Raw genomic sequence first — 17,808 nt, 5'->3', positions numbered from 1 at the left:
CAGCGTCTCTACCACCTCAGACGCTTGAGAGACTTTAGACTGCCCTCCAAGGTGCTCAGGAATTTCTACTCCTGCACCATCGAGAGCATCCTGACGGGAAATATCACGACCTGGTTCGGGAACAGCACCATGCAGGACAGACGAGCTCTACAGAGGGTGGTGCGATCAGCTGAGCGCATCATCCGCATCGAGCTCCCTGACCTGCACTCGATCTACAACAAGCGGTGCTTGACCAAGGCCAGGAAGATCGTGAAGGACCTCAGCCACCCCAATAACGGACTGTTTACTCTGTTGCGGTCTGGGAAGCGATTCCGCTCCTTGAAGGCCAACACAGAGAGACTGAGGAGGAGCTTCTTCCCGCAGGCGATAAGGTCTCTCAACCACAACCACACCACTATGCAGAACTACACAATATTTTCATAATTGGTCAAATCTATCAATCTTCTTACATCCATAAACACTATGGACAATTACACGCTCACCTTCCTTCATATATACACTACATGTCGTACGTTACATCCTGGACCATTGCACAAAGACACTTTAATAACTTTGCACACCTACCTTCACAACTACACTACATTTTACAGTTTTACGTTTACATCCTGGACCAGTGCACAAAGACACTTTAATAACCTCTGCACTAAGACACTTTGTTCCATGCATATTTGCACACACCGTGAAGTATATTTCAATTTGCACAGTATATTTCTATTTTGTACATCCTATTTCTATTTTTATTTTTAGTTCTATTTTTTCATAGCACATTTCTATTTTTATTTTTAGTTCTATTTTTCCTAGTTTAATTTAATTTTGTAATTTAATTTCTATCGTATTTCTTTTATTCATATTTATTTCTTATTTGTAAAATTTAACTCTCTTTTAGGGTCAATGGCAGTCGTATAATGCATTTCACTACATTTCGTACTGTGTATGTTTGTGTATGTGACAAATAAAATTTGAATTTGAATTTAAAAACAATGCAATTTAAGGAAAATATCAATTTCTTCCATTCCAAGGATTTAAAACGGTAACAATGTCTACTTCAGAATCTAGAATCGAGAAGATAAAATTTACACAAATTTAAAAAGAGGCCTTAATCACTAAAAGTCTTCAGAAGAGCCTCAGATTCAAGAGGTTTTTAAAGTGTGGAGAGGTGCATTACAGTTCCTCTGAATGTATAGGTGAGAACAGCTGATTTACACTTGCGGAGAGTGACTAATTTGCATTTGAATGTTGTCTGGCATTGTAAATTCCAGACACGCACATACTGAAAGAACAACAACCCAGGATTAATAGAAATAGGAGGCACTAAAGAGGAGGATTTTTATTTAGACTATAAAAAAATTAACCTGTGTCTATTTTTAGGCGTGCCAGATGCCACTTTTTAGTTAGAAGTTTTCAATACAAATCTTATAATGCCCACATGACATCAAAAATTCCCCTTGTTAATATTTTAACTATTATCATCCATGCCTAATTCCGCGGCCCCGCTTCTTCGCATATCTGAAGGAGAGGCCGCCTAACTAGTGAGCGAGGAGCGATACTGATTTGGGCGCACCCCGTGGCTAAAAAAAAACTATTGTCCTCAAAAATGTAACAGATGAGGACTCTGATTAATGTGCAAAAACTATTTAATAAAACTATATAAGACTACATGCCTATATAAGACTCAACTTTTATTTAAGCGCACTCACAATAATGAAAAAACGTTGTGATTTTGTAAATGTTTGAAAGCAAATAAGCTGCGCTGTTCTGTATTGTTTTTTAGTGAACTTGAGCGCGTCAGAAAATGAACGCAAGCGTTTTTTTTAAATGGTCAGTCAGTCTGCTTGCTGTTTTCTTTATGTGTGCGGCTGAGCGCTGATTAAAACTATGGAGTAAATTAAAGAGGAGAGTCACGATGCCGACTCGAAGTCCTGAGCCCAAACCTCATTTAAATTAAAATAACAAATATTATAAGTAAAAAAACGAAAAAGATTTCCTGAAGCTCCGAAATCACTGGGGCATTTTTTCTAAATAGATGCTATCTTTAATAACTGATGGAGGTTTTGAGCTGTATACACACGCAGTTTTGAAGGGTTTAAAATGACTACAACGAGCAGACCTACATGAAAGGTGAGAAGTGAGTAACTGAGCGTGCTGTCGCGGTGTATATACTGTACAACACACGTTTATCAACCTTTTGATAAAAACTCTGCCTTTTGTAAAGTGAAAGTACTTTACAAAAGACAAACAGCTTTATTTCAGTCATGAATTCACAATTCAATTCAATTTTATTTGTATAGCGCTTTTAGCTTTTAATTATCATTGCCGCAAAGCAGCTTTACACAGTCAAAAGAATTATTTAAGTTAGTATGAAATGTGAATTTGTATGAATCAAAATGGTCAGTTTGTCCCTGGTGAGCAAGCCGAGGGCGACAGTGGCAAGGAAAAACTCCCCGGTCATCATCAGTATTTCTGGTCATCACCCCGGTATTTCTGGTCATCATCAGGAACACCACATTCCCCATCCTTATGTAAACCACACCAAGACACATATCATGTGGTTTTTAGTTTCCTGTCATTAATATGTTGTTAACAAGTCATCCCCGCCTTGGTATTGTGCACTAAATTGTAGGACGGTCCAGATTGGGCTTGGCTTATTTGGAAGGTAGATAAAAAATTTTAATGTTATGAGTATTCCTGAATAAATTTGAGTGCAAATCTTTATTTTCAAATATATTTTGCATGTATTTAAAGAAGTGTCCCTTTCCTATGCGATGTGATCTTTACATTGTGATGTAAGTAATTTAAGTGGATTTTCCTTGTTATGTGTTAAACAAGGTCTGGGAACTTTAAATATTAAGGGTGATACTCAACTATTGACTTTATTCTTGCAGACCTCTTGATCCACGAGTCTGATAAAAGCCTCAGTCTTTTCTCGAAGGTGCAATTCTGATGTCATTCCAGGTTCTTATATTATTAAATCGTCTTAACCTCACTTGTGTTTGAATGTAATGGCATATCCATGCAAGTTTAAACAAAATTTGGAGATTTGCACAAACATTGGTGGAGAAATATTTTAAAGGAAAAAAATTGGAAGATGGAATGTAAAATAAAAAAAACAGAAAAGTGAAAAAATGTGGAGACGGAAAAAAAATCACAACATGGAAGGAACAATAATAATGTTGATAATAATAATAACAACAACAACAATAATAGTAATAGTATTATTGTCATTTTATTATTTTCATTGTTATTAAGAGGGCCAGGGGTAGCTCAGTGGTTAAGGCAGTGGTTCTCAAAGTGTGGGGCGCGCCCCCCTAGTGGGGAATAGAGACATGACAGGTGGGGCGCAATGAACGGGAGGGAATTAGTGGAAAATAATAGGAAAGTACCTATTATAATTCATGCTTTTCTTTATTGATTTATTTAATCTTTATTTTCTTTATCAGACACTCAAAACTAAAAGAAAAGAAACACACAAAGAATTGGATCATTAATACAAGTAAATTAAAATAACAACAGAGAAAAAGTGGAACCATAGTGCAACAATAACGGTTTAACGCCGGCATGTTGATTGCAGAGGAACAATATATAAGGAAACATTCGGTATTATATATGTCATTTCATTTATTCCTATGTGTATGCTGATGTTTCTGTATTTTTGTTAAAAATTAATATTTTATCAGGCAGTACTAGTCTGGCATTTCTAGTTTCCAGTGTGGCAACAAAGTTGCTTTTTGATCCTTCAGGCGCTGAACAGAAGGGAAGATCAATATCGTTCTACACTTTTTGTTGGTGTGCGGCATTTTGCGATGATCCCTAAATCATTCGTTGCGCCGTAGAGAATAATGGTGTTTATGCTTTTAAACTTGTATAATTAAAGGCGGATGTAGCTTAAAGACACTGTAGAGAGGAAATATATGTGGGTATCTTATTCGCGGGTTTATTTACGCAGCTATTGAATTCGGAGATGCGAATATCAAACTAACTTTACCGCGGACACAAACAGGTGTTATGCGCTAAAATGCCCCCCTGCCACGGATTGCCCCCCTACATAATCTCTATCAAATATTATATTAGGACATGCATTCAAAGGTTTATTATTATCAAATATATTATTACTATTATAATTAACACTAGGCACGTGACCCTCGTCGAGACGATTAATACAAATCTCCCAAAATGATTATTTTATGGCAAATTTATTTTGCAGGGGTTTGTCGATGTAGAAATAACAAATTATTTATCACAAATTACACTAAATATTGTTTGTGGTAAAAAAAATTACAGGAAACGATTTTTATTATAAAATAAGCAATATAAAAATATAAATTTGTTATATAAAAAAATATATAATTTATATATTTTGCCCCCTATACAACCTTTTTTTTTATATTGCTTACTTTATAATTAAATTCATTTGTTATAATTTGTAAACCATAAACCTATGAATTTAGATGGGCAATCTGTGGGGGGGCATTTTAGACCATAACACAGTAGCGTACTGTATGTAGTGAGCATAATAACATCAATGGATACATTTGTTACATGGACCACAAATAAGCAGGTGATTCAGCACTATCAGCCTAATCAACCAAAAATCCAGCCAAAAGGAAAACATGATGAAGCCTACTGTATGTTGCGATTGGATTCATGGTGGGGATGGTGGGGCAGAGAAGAGACCCATGTGTGTTTTGTGTCTTAAACCGCTGGCAGCAGACAGCATGAGACAAAGTAGGAAGACACTTAGAGACAACACACCCCAGTCACGTTAATAAGCCACCTAACTTTTTGGAAATAAAGCTCTAGATAAGTGATAAAGTAAGTCTGTTATAACAATAGCACGTGTATTTTATGTTTTGAACTTGGTGTTATTTGATCTTACTGGTTTAAAAATTGATATTTCAATAAATAGTAAACTTGGCCGTTTTCGTTATCATTTTGTTGACAAGTGGGGCTTGAAAATTCGCCCACCCCCTTAAGTGGGGAATGACAGAAAATGTTTGAGAACCACTGGGTTAAGGCATTGGACTACGGTTCGGAAGATCCCAGGTTCAAACCCCACAACCACCAAGTTGCCACTGTTGGGCCCTTGAGCAAGGCCCTTAACCCTCAACTGCTCAGATGTGTAATGAGATAAAAATGTAAGTCGCTCTGGATAAGAGTGTCTGCCAAATGCCTAAATGTATTATTTTTTATTATTGTTATTATTATTATTATTACTATTATATTTTAAGCAGTTGGCAAGCAGTTTTTTTAGGTGCATTACTGCCAACTGCTGGAAAGAATTGATAAAGCTTGAGGGTCTCAATTGTTTTTTTTTTTTCTTCTTGCAATTTTTTTCTTTCCTGTCTTTCCTGTTGCTGTTGACGTGAGTGGTGGTGGCATCAATTTATAGTAACCAGTTGTCCACTGGATGGTAGGTGACCAGTGTTCTCCAGCCTTGCTGATTTACTGCACTCCAATTTGGTTTTTAAAGGTCCTACACATCCCATTTTTCATTAAATGTTAATATGATCTTTAGAGTCCCAATGAAAAGTTTGTATTATACGTTAATTAAAACACTACTTTTACCTGGTAAAAACTAGCTCTGTTCTCAGCAACCTGTTTCAGTACATGCTAATTTAAATGCTCATGACCTCTGCTGAGCCCGCTCCCCCAGTTCTGTGGGGCGTGTCTTCACAACACACGTGGGGTATAGCCACGGAAGTGTAGTCCAGTGCGGGCAATGCTTTGTGGGTAATGCAGTCCAAACTGGAAAACGCTGAATTATGGAGGCTGAGCCTGTTTTCTTCAGTCGTTTTTGGTTTGATTTAAGTACGGAACCTACGCGGAAGTTTGTAATATCGCTTGACAACGCAGAAATTAAAAGAATGGACATGCATCGACTCGATTTGTCTTTCTCATCACTGCATGGGCATGAATTAACGGGCAGTTATGCTGCCGCGACAAACAACAACATAAAGCGGAGAAACTTACCGAGAGAGATACGGACGCGATGTGTTTACTGATGTGTTTACATGACTTCTTAATCTTCGACAGACATCGTTATAAACCATCTAACGTTACAAAGGTAAGCATAATATAGTTTTCCAACTACGTACACAGTTTGCAACCAGACAATCACCTTAATGCATTGTTTATTATAAACGGGCGATTAGGGATTATATAGAGACGGATGTACATAGAGAAGAAGCCATAACCATGTTCTATGAAAGTATAAGTTAACTTACACTCCGCATTCATCGTGATTATTAAAAAAGGCGATCTGCAAAGAGTCATAGAAAAATAAATTACTCACTGAGCCTGGTGAAGATAAAACAGGAACACGAAGCGTTAGTACAGATCCATTTTTTTAGGAGCAGCTTCCTAGTAAAACCTGCTTTATATTGACCCGCGTTTATAAAGCAGTCTGGTGAAAAATGATTATCGCAAACATGAACGCATTTAGGTAAATCGGCGGGGACGTTAGCTTTAAAAACTAAATTCAGCCACTGCGTCCTCAGTCGCTTAGATACCTAACCCTAGGTAGGTACCCTAGGTCACTAACCCTAGGTAGTGAATGACGACTGCTGTGTTCGCTATTACACCCAACAACTGTACACAACACTCGCTTAGGCGCCATTTTGCTCCAGCGGCGAAAAACAATGGCCGACAGCTTCTTCTCACTCGGGGCGGGTCTTTGCTAAAACACCAGTGTCAATCAACTAGTGTAGGAGCGGCCTCTTTTGGTGTGGCGTCACATCGACAGGCATTTGCGATTGGCCTGATTTCAGAAGGGGCATGTTATTGTAATAAATGAAAAGAAAATCACTGGGCGGCTCTTTATCATCGTAGAGTGGTTGTGTACGCACTCTCCTAACACACAGTTCAGTCCAAACAGCTCAAAAAAGTGCATGTAGGCCTGTATGACCCCTTTAAACAACTTATGAGGACATAACAAGAATCAGTCATTAGTGGGGACCAAATTTGCATAGACAGAAAATTAACTGGTTTTCATAATGTTGTGGGGACATCGCTAGTGACCTAATTTGCATACATCACTAAATAGCTAAATGGATAAACACTTATAAGGCATATTACACAAGATCAAGGGGACATTGGTTTAACAAACATCAAACTGTGCATTTAACTTTTATAATTTATGCAAAATTACAAACTAAGCATGTCAAAAAAAAAAAAAAATGGGTAAAGCACATAAAGGAGGACCAGGGGTAGCTCAGTGGTTAAGGCATTGGATTACGGTTCGAAAGATCCCAGGTTCAAATCCCACAGCCACCAAGTTGCCACTGTTGGGCCCTTGAGCAAGACCCTTAACCTCAACTGCTCAGATGTATAATGAGATAAAAAAAATAAATAAGTTGCTCTGGATAAGAGTGTCTGTGTAAGGGTCCACCACCAGAGGTCGCTGTTTTTTATTTGTAGTTTTTGTTGGCTGACTCAGTTTTCCAGCAGGCATCTCGGTCAGGTGATGCGAGTGCACACCTGAGCCGAGGTAGCCATTAATCCATCTATAAATAGCTGTTTAGACTGGGAAACTGTGTTGAGCATTTTTGGTTTTACCCCTGTCATTTGTGTGGGCATTTTGTTCTGTTTTGGTTTGTTTTGTTATTTGTTTAGTTTATATTTTAATTTAAGTTGTGTTGACTTGGGCTCTCTTATTGGCAATGTTTTCTGTATATGTTTTGTGTGTCTATTTTGGTGGAGCTGTTGCAGTCATGTCTGGTGTGGTTGTTGTCCTCCTGTTTTCTTGTGTTTAGCTAGAGCAGGTAAGTAGATAGGTGTGTGTTTGAGTTACCGTAACTAGCATGCTTCTAGCCATAGCCCCTTTGTGTCTCTAGGTTTTCTGTGTTTCCTGTCTCCCTAGATCCCAGTGAGCCTAGCCTTTGAGTGTCCCCTAGCCTAGCCTTTGAGTGTCCCCTAGCCTAGCCTTTGAGTGTCCCCTAGCCTAGCCTTTGAGTGTCCCCTAGCCTAGCCTTTGAGTGTCCCCTAGCCTAGCCTTTGAGTGTCCCCTAGCCTAGCCACTGGGTATCTCTTGTTTCTGTGCCCCAATTCCCTAGTGTGTGTTGAGGTATTAGGTAAGTGTAGCTTAGTGCATGTTGGAGCTGAAGACATGTTTAGCTAGGTGTATGTGTAGCTGACTGCCATGGTTAAGAGCAATCTTAACCATGTTTAGCTAAAAGCCATGCCTAGCTGACTGCCATGTCTTTAGCCTTAGTCTTGTTTCTCTCCTGTCTTTAGTCTCTACGTGTCTCCCCTAGTCTCTACGTGTCTCTCTCTAGTGTCTCCCTCTAGTGTCCAGTTTCAGCTCCACGCATAGTTTGTGTGTCCTGTTACGTGTTTGTCCTCCTTCTGCCTGTGTCTCGCCACAGGGTGTGTTCTTCGTCCCTCTGCCTGTGTCTCGCCACAGGGTGTGTTCTTCGTCCCTCTGCCTGTGTCTCGCCACAGGGTGTGTTCTTCGTCCCTCTGCCTGTGTCTCGCCACAGGGTGTGTTCTTCGTCCCTCTGCCTGTGTCTCGCCACAGGGTGTGTTCTTCGTCCCTCTGCCTGTGTCTCGCCACAGGGTGTGTTCTTCGTCCCTCTGCCTGTGTCTCGCCACAGGACGTGTGGCGTTCATCCTTCTTTTGGAGGAGCAGTGAGGACTATCTAGTGAGACGTTGGTGTGGTGCCGTTATCCCCTGGCTTAGGCATTATGCTAGGCTGCAATGTTTGTTGATCCCTGGTCAAGCTGTCTGCGTGTTTCAGGGATTTAAGGCTTTTGTCTAAGATCAGGCCATGCAAGTTAGGCTGTGACTGAGTGTGTGTGTGGGGGATGGGTGTGTCCTGGCCCAGGTGGAATGGACACCTAATACAACAGCTTATTAAAATACATAGGAAGCACTGTGTCAATCCAGGCATTCTGTCTTGGGAACTGTTAGTCCTGGAGCTTAGCTTTTTTTTGTTATCAAGGGGAATGTTTAATCTTTATAGATTTTAAGCTTTCTGTGTGTACTCCTAAAATTTTGGTTTTAGAAAAACATTCTGTAAAGTATATTCATTTCAATAGGACTTTCGATTTTGTTTCAGGTCCAGAACAAACTTTTAATAACAACCTGACCAATCAACTCCATCATTACTTTCTAGAAGTCAGGAGACCTCTCCATTATAACACATGTTATAGTGGTGTGTGCAAAAATGAAGGAGGATTGGTGAGAGGTACAAAGGTATTATTATTTTTTTTGCAAAATACTTCTTCCTCTTCTCAGGACACCCATTCATTTTCAATGGGCCACATATGGGGAGCAATTTATAGGGACCCATGAATCAACACACACTGCTCACACACACCTTTGGACTAATGTGTTCCAGCTGTGATGTCTCCTCACTCTGAAGTTAAACACTGCACGGCGTCTGTGAGAAGGCTGATCATTCGTGGCATTTTACCTTTACAATAAATTTTTCATATATTAATATTAATGTTCAGTTGAGGTTCCTTAAGAATATTCTGTGTAAAACCTGTTGGCAGACAGAGAACAGCTGATCATGATCTTAAACACAGTGTATCTCAGATCATTTCCACCAGCCCAGCCCCAGCACTAGAGATGATAATAAAAAGTCAGTATGAGCTGCACTACTGAGCTGTGGTGCTCCTCTCCAGCCCTGAGCTCCATCTCACACACTTTAAACTCAACTCACAGCTCAAATCCTGCAATAAATTCAAATTTCAAATTCAAATTTTATTTGTCACATACACAAACATACACAGTACGAAATGTAGTGAAATGCATTTTACGGCTGCCATTGACCCTAGAAGAGAATTAAAGTTTACAAATAAATAAATATGAATAAAAGAAATACGATAGAAATTAAATAAAAATTAAATTAAACTAGGAAAAATAGAACTAAAAATAAAAATAGAAATAGAAATATGATGTGCAAAAATAGAAATCTACTGTACAAATTGAAATATACTGTGCTGTGTGTGCAGATATGCATGGAATAAAGTGACTTTGTGCAGAGGTTATTAAAGTGTCTTTGTGCACTGGTCCAGGATGTAAACGTAAAACTGTAAAATGTAGTGTAGTTGTGAAGGTAGGTGTGCAAAGTTATTAAAGTGACTTTGTGCAATGGTCCAGGATGTAAGCAAACGACATGTAGTGTATATATGAAGGAAGGTGAGCATGTAATTGTCCATAGTGTTCATGGATGTAAGAAGATTGATGGATTTGATCAATTATGAAAAAGATGAAAAGATTGTTAGTTCTGCATAGTGGTGTGGTTGTGGTTGAGAGACCTTATCGCCTGCGGGAAGAAGCTCCTCCTCAGTCTCTCTGTGTTGGCCTTCAAGGAGCGGAATCGCTTCCCAGACCGCAACAGAGTAAACAGTCCGTTATTGGGGTGACTGAGGTCCTTCACGATCTTCCTGGCCTTGGTCAAGCACCGCTTGCTGTAGATTGAGTGCAGGTCAGGGAGCTCGATGCGGATGATGCGCTCAGCTGATCGCACCACCCTCTGTAGAGCTCGTCTGTCCTGCATGGTGCTGTTCCCGAACCAGGTCGTGATATTTCCCGTCAGGATGCTCTCTATGGTGCAGGAGTAGAAATTCCTGAGCACCTTGGAGGGCAGTCTAAAGTCTCTCAAGCGTCTGAGGTGGTAGAGACGCTGCCGGGCCTTTTTTACCACGGTGTTGATGTGACAGGACCATGCCAGGTCCTGCGTGATGTGAACACCGAGGTATCTGAAGCTGTCCACTCTCTCCACTGGGCTCCTGTTGATGACGGGGGTCTGGTAGTTCCTCACCTGCTTTGTACTAAAGTCCACTATCAGCTCCTTCGTCTTACTGACGTTCAGGAGGAGATTGTTTCTCTGGCACCAGTTCTCCAGATTTCCAACCTCCTCCAGGTAGGCCGTCTCATCGTTGTTCGTGATCAGGCCCACCACAACAGTGTCGTCAGCGAACTTGATGATGGTGGTGGAGCTGGTAGTGGCCACGCAGTCGTGGGTGTACAGAGAGTACAGCAGGGGGCTCAGAACACAACCCTGGGGGGCTCCAGTGCTGAGAGTGAGGGAGGCTGAGACATGTCCGCCCATCCTTACTGCCTGTGGTCTGCCAGTCAGAAAATTGGAGATCCACTGACACATTGATGAGCTGAGTCCCAGGTGCTCCAGCTTGGTGGTAAGTGTGGAGGGAATTATGGTATTAAATGCAGAACGGTAGTCGATGAAGAGCATTTTCACATAATTCCCCCTCCGAGTGTCCAGGTGAGTGAGAGATGTATGGAGGAGATGAGAGATTGCATCGTCCGTGGAACGGTTTGTACTATAAGCGAACTGTAGTGGGTCTAGTGTGTCTGGTAGTGAAGAGATGATGAAGTCTCTGACCAGGCGTTCAAAGCACTTCATCACTACTGAAGTGAGGGCTACAGGGCGATAATCATTGAGGGAAGCAGGATGAGGTTTCTTTGGGACAGGAACAATGATGGACTCTTTGAAGCATGTGGGGATCACCGACTGAGATAAAGAGATGTTGAATATCTCAGTGAACACAGGTGCTAGCTGGTCTGCGCAGGCTTTGAGAATACGGCCTGAGATGCCGTCTGGTCCTGCTGCTTTCCTGGTGTTCACTCTCTTGAAGGCTCTCCTCACGTCGTGCTCGGTGATGATGAACGCGCTTCCGGTGCTGGCAGTGACTTCCTGTCTGCAGCCGTTAGCGCCGCTAGCATTAGCATCGCTAGCGTCCTTAGCTGCAGCCTCGAAGCGAGCATAGAAAGTGTTGAGCTCATCTGCCAGAGTCACGTCTGCGTTTATCATACCGGATGTTGGTGCTTTATAATCCGTTATTGTTCTTAATCCCTGCCACAGGCTCCTAGAGTCACTCTGTTGGAGTTGTGACTCTAGTTTCCTCCCGTAGCGCTGCTTCGCCTCTTTCACCGCCTTCCGGACGCTGTATGACGCAGCCTTGTACGGTTCCATGTCCCCCGACGCGAGTCCCGTGTTGTAGGCAGCGGTGCGAGATCTCAGAGCGTCGCGGATGGTTTTATCCACCCACGGCTTCTGGTTGGGAAACGTTTTAATAGTCTTTTTTTCTACGGTATCGTCCGCTAGTTTCCCGATGAATCCCACAACCGCTTCCGTAAACACGCTGACGTCACCATCGGAGCTGTTTCTGAACATGTCCCAGTCTGCGTCATCGAGTGCGTCCTGTAACGCGGCCACCGATTGGTCCGTCCAGCACGCGACCTCCCTCTGAACCGGAACTTCCTGTTTCAGCCTTTGTTTGTATTTTGGCATGAGGAAGATGGCGGCGTGGTCGGATTTACCAAACGGTGGACAAGATTGTGCCTTGTAGCCGTCCTTGACCGTTGTATAGCAGTGATCCAATGTCCTTTCGCCCCTGGTGGGGCAGGTGATGTGCTGATAAAAGTTCGGCGCTGCGCGTTTGAGGTTGGCACTGTTAAAGTCCCCCGCCACAATAAGCGCAGCGTCCCGGTGTTGTGTTTGTTGCTGTGTGAGTGCCTCATGCAGCTCGCATAAGGCAGTGTCCGTGTCCGCTTGTGGTGGAATATAAACGGCGCTGATTATGACCGATGTGAACTCCCGAGGAAGGTAAAAAGGACGACACATGATGGACAGTAGTTCCAGGTTGGGTGTGCAGGAGCGTGTGAGAGGAACAACGCTCGCGCTGTTGCACCAGCTGCTGTTCACCATTAAACACACGCCGCCTCCCCTTGACTTCCCCGAGTCCCGCGTCCTGTCCATGCGGTGAACCGAGAAGAACTCGGCCGGCTGGATGGCGTGGTCCGGCACCGCTGGGTTCAGCCATGTCTCGGTGAAGCAGAGGAGATTGCAGTCCCGAATGTCTCTCTGGAACTTTATCCTGGCCCTGAGGTCATCGAGCTTGTTTTCCAGTGACTGGACGTTGGCGAGCAGGATGCTAGGCAGAGGTGTGCGGTGTGCACGGGCTCTCAGCCTGTTCCTGACGCCGGCTCGTTTCCCTCGAGGCCGCCGCTTCGCGTCGCGTCCTTTGTTGTTCCTCAGGATCTCACTCGGCCAGCTCGGATCCGGAGTTAAAAACGTCGAATTGTGAGTACATTGTATACCAATAGAAACAAGAGTGTCTCTATCATAACTAATGTACCCCATGGTGGTAATTTTGCCGGTTTTAAAATGCTGTAAACTAACTTAAAGAACAAAAACAAAGAAAAGGTGGTCGGAGCAGTCGTGACGGCAGCCGACCTCACCGGCGCCATCTTGGAAATCGACTCATAGACTCAATAGACTCATTTCACAAACACGCTGCTGCTGTTTATCACCTTACATTAACTGTATGACGAGGGATAACCCGTTAAATAGACAGGTGTTACATTAAACAGTAATTTATGCCAACTACAGGAGACAATTTAATAGATTTAATCAGTTTTAAGAGTTTACTGAACTCCTAAACTGTATCAGCATGTCCACTAGCATAAGTCACTCTAACATTGCGATTGCTTTTATAAATAACACTAAAACACGAAAACAAACTTTAAAACATGTTAGAGTGACTTGCAAAATGCGATGTGGAGCAAATGGTCACACAAATACACCTATCCAGAGGGTCACTTATGTGCCAAAGCTAAAAACTGGTGGGGCACTTATTTATACCCTCCTCAACACGTTACAATACTTCAACAGTGTGGGGACATTTCTTTTGTCCCCATAACGGTTTCAGCCCCCATAATGTTTGTGTGTAGCCATAGTGATGTCCCCACAATGCGATAATTACACACACACACATAGTCTGTGAGACCACAGGAAGTTTAGACAGTGAAACACATCACTTCTCTGCCAGTCAGTCAGTCTTTACAGGACCATGATGGAGTTCCGTCCACTCTCTGTGATGCTATGTGAGTAAATGTTCTCTTTGACAAAATCCCTCAACCTTCTTGATGTAAGTATTTGTGTAGGCAAGTGTCTGCATTAGAATAAAAAAAAAAATCAAATTTTACTGCAAATTTTTTTTTTTTTTTTTTTTTTTAAAGCACGTATTTAATGCAGCTATATTTAATAGCTTCTCATAAACAATGTTGTCAGAAGACATGTTCTGTTGTTATGGAAAATCTTGCACTGGGTTTCAATTCAAATTACTGGTTTAAGCAACGATTTCTATGTCATTACTACATTACATAGGGTTGTTAAAATAATGCCATGGTGAATTCACACATTAATCACAGTTAAGGGCAGTCAAGCAAAATATTCGAGTGTTAGGAATGTTTTTTATACATTAGTGTAAAAAACTTGAGCAAAAATTATGCAGACACAAGCAGAGGCCCTAAAATAGAGAAGTTATTTTTGTTAGTTTGTTTTTTGGTCTATTTAGCAGTGTGGGTTTAGCAGGAGGAGGTGTGAAATGATGTATGAGACTGATAACAGGCTTTAACTAAACAGAGTTTTACCTAAATATGGACAACATATATACCTCATGAATAACTCAACGTATGATTGGTCACTTTTAACATGAACCTTTTCCAAGATGGCGCCGGTTAGGTCAGCTGCCGTCACGATTGCTCCGACAACCTTTTCTTTGTTTTTGTTAGTTTTTAGCGTTTTAAAACCAGTCAAATTACCACCATGGAGTACATTAGTTATGATAGAGACACTCTTGTTTCTATTGGTATACAATGTACTCACAATTCGAAACAATTCGTTTTTAACCCCGGATCCGAGCTGGCCGAGTGAGATCCTGAGGGAGAACAATGGACGCGACGCGAAGTGGCGGCCCTGAGGGAAACGAGGGCCGCCACAAACGTGCACACCACACACCTCTGCCTAGCACTCGCCAACGTCCAGTCACTGGAGAACAAGCTCGATGACATGCAATCTCCTCTGCTTCACCGAGACATGGCTGAACCCAGCAGTGCCGGACCACGCCATCCAGCCGGCCGAGTTCTTCTCGGTTCACCGCATGGACAGGACGTGGGACTCGGGGAAGTCAAGGGGAGGCGGCGTGTGTTTAATGGTGAACACTAGCTGGTGCAACAGCGCGAGCGTTGTTCCTCTCACACGCTCCTGCACACCAAATCTGGAACTACTGTCCATCATGTGTCGTCCTTTTTATCTACCTCGGGAGTTTACATAGGTCATAATCAGCGCCATTTATATTCCACCACAAGCGGACACGGACACTGCCTTATGCGAGCTGCATGAGGCACTCACACAGCACCAAACACAACACCGGGACTGCGCTTATTGTGGCGGGGGACAAAGGCTGAAACAGGAAGTTCACAGGAAGTTCCGGTTCAGAGTAAGGTCGCGCGCTGGACAGACCAATCGGTGGCCGCGTTACAGGACGCACTCAATAACGCAGACTGGGACATGTTCAGAAACAGCTCACACACTACGGGCAATTTGGGAATGCTAGTTCACCTAACCTGCATATCTTTGGACTGTGGGATAATTAAACAAATATATATCAAATAAAATTATACCAGTTTAAAATTAATTTGACCTGGATCATTTAAGTGTGACAAAATTTTTTATTAACTCCTTGATGTTATTTTATTTTTTTAATGAAAATGTCCTACACTTGGCCTTCTGAGGAATCAGTAGTACTTTGTTTGAGATCACATCAGTGCATCATTGTGTCTATAATGTGCAGTGTTTAATGATATACTGAATCTTTTAGATGAATAAAGCACATCTACTATCTACTATTTTCATAGTCGAATCTGATTCGTTTGATTTTGCCATAGTCGAACCTTTTTTTTTTTTTTTTTTTTTTAGATAGCAGCTAGATTTTTTCCATTTCAAACAAAAGAGTTAAAAAAAACTAAAAGAAAAACATGGTGTGTAACAAATACCTTTTATTCATTTAAAGCCAGATGGGGTCCTGCTTCAGAGCGCTGTTTATGCAGAGTTGTAATGTGTGGCCCGCGCAGCGCACTCCTTTCATCTTTCCCCAGCGGGGCTGCTGGACCAACTGGTTGGTGCACGCAACCATGTTTGCTGCGTTATCACGAACCACAGAAACGATCTTGCTACTTGGAATGTCCCACTCACAAATGATCTCCGTCAGTTCTCGTGCAATGTGATCAGCTGTGTGACTGTCCTCCATTTTTTTTGTTTCTAAAACTCTCCAGTCGCCAGTCTCCGGTGATGAAATGTGACGTGACTGTGAGATAAGCCTCCATCTGAAGTGAGGTCCAGATATCAGTTGTGAAACTGACAGCTTCACAGTCCTGTATAGCCATGTAAATATCTGACCGTATCGATAGATATTTTGTGTGCACGACATCCATCACTGTAGCTCTTGTAGGGACGGTGTAGCCTGGCTCAAGTGTGCGCAAGAGTTCTTTAAATCCCTCACCCTCAACAATGAGCACGGGCCTCATATAAAGTGCCACAAACTCCGCAATCTTTTCAGTAATTTCCTTTTTTCTCTTCTCTGAAAGTGGTGGTCTCAAATAAATTTTTTTGCGTTAATCTCGGGGCCGCCGCTGATGCAGACGTGCTGCCTGAGCTGTCGTCATGAAACTGCGGGTGTAACCGTTTCAAATGATAAGCCATGTTGGTTGTCGTCGTGTGATATGAAAGAAGCTGCTGACACAACTTGCACTTAACTTTCTTTGGGTCATCTTTAACCTTCTCGAAATACTCCCACACTTTTGATAATTTTTTAAAAGCCATTGTGAGCCAATAAATCCGTAAATGCTAACAAATGCGGTCCGGACGTTACAGGCCTGTAGTGTGCTGCTTCTCATTGGTTACATAACACTTTCCTACTATTCGATTATGAGGTTCATAGTCGAATCAGACGTCTACGAATCGAATCGTCGAATCCTCGACTATTAGAAGTCAGCCCTATTATTATTATTATTATTATTATTATTATTATTATTATTATTTGTTTCATTAAATTTGCCTTTGTGCTCTTGGTGAATTCTAAATATTCTAATTAATGACTTTATTGCAGTGGTGTTGTGAACATCATCGTGTAATTAGTTAAATATTAATTTTACATATTTGTATTTTTTTCTGTATTAAGTATATTTAGTGTTTGATTCCTTATTCTGTATTTTGTATTTCCTGTGTAACAGAGAGACCACGCCCAGTACTGAGTGTATCTCCACAGAGCTGGCTGACTGAAGGAGACTCAGTGACTCTAAACTGTGTTACAGAGTCCTATACAAACTGGACATTCAGCTGGTACAGAGAGGTTCCCTACAGAGATGGCCTACTTCAATTAAAAAATAATCATAGCTATGTGGAGCTCCTCTCAGACAGCAACAGAGGATCTGGAGGCAACTACACTCTCAGTCCTGCTGCTCTTAATCACACAGGAGTTTATAGGTGCAGAGGAGAGAGAGAACAATTCTTTACAAAGTTCAGCAAACCACAGCCAGTATGGATCACTGGTGAGGAAAAATATCAACAGTGATGTGTTGGAGTATCAAATATAGGTGTAAAAATAAATGTAGCATTGATTTAAAATATGATGGAGGAATACACTCACCGGATACCTCATTAGGTGCAACAGTTAAATTGCTTGTTAACACAAATATCTCATCAGCCAATCACATGACAGTAACACATTTCGGCATGTAGACATGGGCAAGGTGATCTGCTAAAGAAAGGAGATTTGAGTGACTTGTTGGTGCCAGATGGGCTGGTCTGAGTATTTCTGAAATTGTTTGTCTACTGGTATTGTCATGGACAACCATCTCTAAGGTTTACAGAAAATGGTCTGAAAAAAAAAGAAGATTTTAAGTGAGGTTAGCTATCTGGGCGAGAATGTGCTGTTGATGCCAAAGGTCAGAGGAGAATGGCCAGGTATGCTGAACACACAACATTGAATAATTGAATA

This window comes from Clarias gariepinus, chromosome 1 (genome assembly GCF_024256425.1).
Source record: "Clarias gariepinus isolate MV-2021 ecotype Netherlands chromosome 1, CGAR_prim_01v2, whole genome shotgun sequence".
NCBI lineage: Eukaryota > Metazoa > Chordata > Actinopteri > Siluriformes > Clariidae > Clarias > Clarias gariepinus.
This window is presented reverse-complemented; position numbering follows the sequence as displayed.